The sequence below is a fragment of the Penaeus chinensis genome, chromosome 20, assembly GCF_019202785.1.
Source record: "Penaeus chinensis breed Huanghai No. 1 chromosome 20, ASM1920278v2, whole genome shotgun sequence".
Classification (NCBI taxonomy): domain Eukaryota; kingdom Metazoa; phylum Arthropoda; class Malacostraca; order Decapoda; family Penaeidae; genus Penaeus; species Penaeus chinensis.
The window spans coordinates 11,239,975-11,244,974 of NC_061838.1; the positions used below are offsets into that span (position 1 = coordinate 11,239,975).

At 51.2% G+C, this 5,000-nt stretch overlaps 1 protein-coding gene across 1 annotated transcript in view; it reads left to right on the forward strand.

Moving 5' to 3' along the window:
- The window catches only part of LOC125035896 (E3 ubiquitin-protein ligase TRIM9-like), a 243,288-nt gene that overhangs the window by 106,205 nt on the left and 132,083 nt on the right, over positions 1 to 5,000 (forward strand). The gene's annotated exons all lie outside the window — the stretch shown is intronic.

A 5,000-nucleotide genomic window follows, 5' to 3' on the forward strand; every position in this document is an offset into this window, starting at 1 on the left:
TTTACATGCGTATCTTTGTTTCGTATTTTTGTCTTGTGTTGTTACAGTCATGATTAATGTTTTTTTTTTTTTTTTGTTTTTTTTTGTTTGTTTTTTGTGTGTGTTTGTGTGTGTGTGTGTGTGTGCGTGCATGCGTGCGTGCGTGTGTGTGTGTGTGTCTCGTCTCTGTGTGTCTGCGTTTCTACATGTGTGCGTGTGTCTGTGTTTCTGAAATAAGAATGAGTGGGAGAGGAGAGAAGAGCTAGAGGGTGTGTGCTTGTCTCTTCGTGTATATGTTTTTTTCTTTTTTTTTCTTCTTTTTTTTTGTGTGTGTGTGTGTCAGTAGCTCTTGTGTTTGCGTTTCCTATTTTTGTAAGTTTATTGATGTGGGCGTAAATGTTTTTGCACACATGTTTATATAAGCGTGAGCGTTGTCGGTGGCTGTGTTCCCACGACTAAGTCAGAACAGTGAAGTTAGACAGACATGGACAGACAGACAGACAGACAGACAGACAGACAGACAGACAGACAGACAGACAGACAGACAGACAGACAGACAGACAGACAGACAGACAGATTGACACAGACAGTCTGGTACGGACAGACTGGCATAGACAGATAAACGGATAGATAGACAGGCAGACGTAGACAGACAGAGATGGAGGGATAAAGAGGGGGAAGGGTACGGAAGAGGGAAAGGGAAAAGAGACAAACAGACAGACAAACACAAACAGATAGGCAGACAGGCAGACATAAATATTGAGGGGGTATAAGGGGGGAGCACGAAAGAGGGAAAGTTAGATTTAGAAAGAGAGAGGCACAGAAAGAGAAAGGAGGATAAGAAGGGAAAGAGGAGAAGGGGAGGGGGGGCGAGGGGGTAGAAGGTAGACGGGGGGGTAGATGAGTAAAGTAGACGGGTCGCGTGGGAGATACTCGCAAAATTATTAGTCATAACCGTAATTATGTTGCGATTATGCACTTGTTATCTCGCGCTCCCTGTCGTTGGGTCGATCTCCCCCCCCCCCTCCCCTCTCTCCCTCCTTACCACTCACTCTCGCTCTCTTACTTCCCTCCCTTCCACCCTCCTTCCCTCTCCTTCTCACCCTCCATTTCCCAGCCTCCCCCCTCCTTTCCCCCCATCTTTTCCCTCCCTCCGTCTCCTTCCCACCCAGCAGTGTACCTCCGCCCCTACAGCCTTTCGAGTGACATGGGGGAAGGGGAAAAGGAAGGTGGAGGGAGAGGGGAAGGGAGGGGAGGGGAAGGGAGGGGAGGAGAGGGGAGGAGAGGGGAGGGGAGGGGAGGGGAGGGGAGGGGGAGGGGAGGGGTGGATCGGAGAAGGGAAGGGTATGAATGGGAACTGGAGGGCAAATAAATGATTAGCAGGAGGTGGAAATTCTCGTGACGTATATAGAGTGAGGTATTGAGTTATGGTAGAATATGAGATTGGGAGAACGGAAGGGAGAGGGAGTGAGAGAGGGAGTGAGAGAGAGAGGGAGAGGGAGAGGGGTAGGGGGAGAGAGAGAGGGAGAGGGAGAGGGGGGGGGGGAGACAGACAGAGAGAATGGGGAGCGGATAAGGAGTAGGAGAGGGGGGCAGCAGGAGGGAGGAAGAAGGAAAGTAGAAGTGGAGAGGATGGGGAATTACAGAAAATAGGAGACCAAGACAAAAAGTAATAGTTTGATGACCTGATTCACTGCCAAGCATGACGACCCCTCTGGCATTGCTCTTCCCTACCCTTCCACCCCCTGTCTTCGCCAATCTTTCCCTTACCTCACCCACTCCTTACCCTTCTTCCCCAACCTTCTACCCACCTCCCCTGGGAAATTCCATGACGGATGACAGGAAAACACAGCGCCCTTGTGTCAATCGGGGCGGCCGGCGAGGGACTTGACGTGGCAGTGATTGGCTGGATGGTGTGACAGGGCAGGGAAGTGTGTCATATGGATGGGGTAGATGGGGAATGAATGATGGGGTGGGAGGATAGGGGGGGCGAGGTGGTAGGGGGAGAGGGGAAAGAGCGAGAGGGAGGAGAGAGGGAAAGGGTGAGAGGGAGAGAGGAGAGGAAGGGATAGGATAGGATAGGAAAGGAAAGCAAGGGGAAGGGGTGAGGGGAACGTGGAGTAGACGGAAGGCGATAGGATGGGGCAAGGGGATAGGGAAAGTAAGGGAAGGATACGGCAGGGCGAATGGGGAGGATAATAAAGGGGGAAGAAAGAGGGAACTTAGGGAGAAGGGAGGGAGGGGAAGGTGGTGGAGGGAGGGGCGAGGAAGAACTTTTCATCATGCTCTAATGACGGCAGCGGTGTGTCACATGTCATGTCACGGAGGGTTGAGGGAAGGGTTGTGGTGGGACAGAGTTTTTGTGGTGTTTGTACTCGAAATACGTTTGCTTGCGGCGCTTTTGACTCTCTCTCTCTCTCTCTCTCTCTCTCTCTCTCTCTCTCTCTCTCTCTCTCTCTCTCTCTCTCTCTCTCTCTCTCTCTCTCTCTCTCTCCCTCTCCCTCTCCCTCTCCCTCTCTCTCTCTCTCTCTCTCTCCCTCCCTCCCCCACCTCCCTCCCTCCTCCCTCCCTCCCTCCTTTCTATCTCTTCTCTCTCTCCTCTCCTCTAACGTACACACACGCACCCTCCCGTAGATCCTCACCTCCCTCTCTCTCTCCCTTCCACCTCAACCCTCCCCCACCTTTATCCTACCACCCCCTCTCCCCAAACGCTGTCCCTTCCTTCCCTCTCCCTCCCCCCCTCCCCTCCCTCACCTCGCGCCCTTTCTATGTCCATGTTCTCCCAGCGGCCGTCACCCCTTGTAACATATTACCTGTCAAAATATACCGGGTTAATCTTATCATGTCGGCCTTCACACCCCGCAATATTACATCATCCCTCCCTCCTCTCTCTCTCTCTCTCTCTCTCTCTCTCTCTCTCTCTCTCTCTCTCTCTCTCTCTCTCTCTCTCTCTCTCTCTCTCTCTCTCTCTCTCTCTCTCTCTCTCTCTCTCTCCCTCCCTCTCTCTCTCTCCCTCCCTCTCTCTCTCTCCCTCCCTCCCTCTCCTTCTCCCTCCCTCCCTCCCTCCCTCCCTCCCTCCCTCCCTCCCTCCCTCCCTCCCTCCCTCCCTCTCCTTCTCCCTCCTTCCCTCCCTCCCTCTTTCTCCCTTTCTCCTCTTTTCGCTCTCTCCATGTGTGTGTGTGTGTGTGTGTGTGTGCGTGCGCGCGTGCATGTGCGTGTATCGACTGTATTTGCAAGTATGCACGTACCTTAAATGCTTGCACTTTAATCCATATCTGCGTACGTGCGTGTATAAGCGCGCGCGCGCGTGTGTGTGTTTGTGTTTGATAGAGAGAGAGAGAGAGAGAGCACGTTTACACAATAATGTACCTAATTTCCTTGTTATATTTGTCTATATTCTTTTCATTTATTATTATTGATATCATTGCTGATGTTGTTTCTGTTGTTATTGCTGCTGTCATCAGTGACATTGTTATTCACGTTTTAACATGTTTTACAATATTTTAATTGCTACGTCATGTATTATTTCGGCATTAGATTCTTTTTAAAAAGTATTGAGGATAGAAAAAAATGACAAAAAACAAAATGGAAGAAAATATCAATGATATTGGCAGAGTGGTTTCAATATCGGCATCACCGGTCCATTTTTTTTTGTGACTAGAAATATTCGATATTAATGACATCACTCCCCCCCTCCCCCCAAAAAAGTGAATGACAAACGCGAAATTGACCAAGCGGATTGGCGATAATCATGATGGAGACATTTAAGTGCATTGGGCCATCCCTTCTCCCTCCCTTCTCTCTTTTGCCCCCCCCCCCCCTCCTCCCTTTCCCCTGTCTCCTCTTTCCTTTCTTCTCCCTTTCCCCTCCTCTGTCTCCTGTCTCCTCTTTTATCCGCTACATTTCATGCCCTCCTCCTCCCTTCTCTATTCCCCTCCCCTCTCTTCTCTGCCCCCCCCCCTCCTTGCTCTATTCCCTCCCCCTTTCTTCTCTGCCCTCCTCCCCTTCATACTCTCTCTAGCTCACTGATTGTGTGCTTGTCCCTGTAATACGTGATGTAGGGTGGGAGGGATGAGGTTAGTGGATAGGTAAAAGCGTAGGTAAAAACGTAGGTAGGGAAGAGAAAGAAACACATCCCGTTCTTCCCTCCACCCCTCCCTCCGCCCTTCCCTCCGCCCTTCCCTCCGCCCTTCCCTCCACATTCCCCGTCTTGCGTGTATTTGTATCATCCTCATATCCTCTTCCTCTCCTCCTCGCGTATTACCGGCTGTTCATCATCTTTATCCGTTATTCATCTGTTCTCTCCCATGTCTAATGAGCAAGGTTATTCCTCTCATCCGTCCTCCCGAAGCTCCCCACCCCCCATACCCCCTCTCTGGTTTACCTTGTGGATAATTGCGTTTAATCCCTCCCCTATTTAGCCCCTTTTGCCTACCCCTTCTCCCCTTTGCTTGTCCCCCCCCATACCTTTTGCACTCCTCTCGTTCCCCTCCCCTTTTCCTTCTTTCATTCTCAATCTTCCCTCACCCTTCCTTCCTCCGCACCCCCTTTGCATCTTTCCGTTCCCCCCTCCCCTCTCCTCTCATCTCCTCTCCTCTCCTCTCCTCTCGTATCTGAAGCCTTCTTCCTCCACTGCCCTTCCCTCCTCTCCCCTCCCCTCCCCTCCCCTATACTGCTTTCCCCTCCCCTCCCCCCTCCTTCCCCTTTGCAACCTGCACTTAGCGGCGTCAGTGTTCACGCCTCGTTTCTCGACCATTCGTGTGTAAATGTTTCCCGTCGGGCGTCTGGCTACGCTTGACGTCCCTTTCCTTTTTTCTTTACACGTTATTCGCTCCTTCATTCATTCATTCGTCTCTGGGTTGGTCTCTGTTCCCATTTTCCCTTTTTCGATATTCTTTTTAGGGATTATAATATAACCTATATAACGTACTCGCAAACGCACACGCACACGCACACGCACACGCACACGCACACGCACACGCACACGCACACACTTACTTTCACTCTCACTCTCACTAACA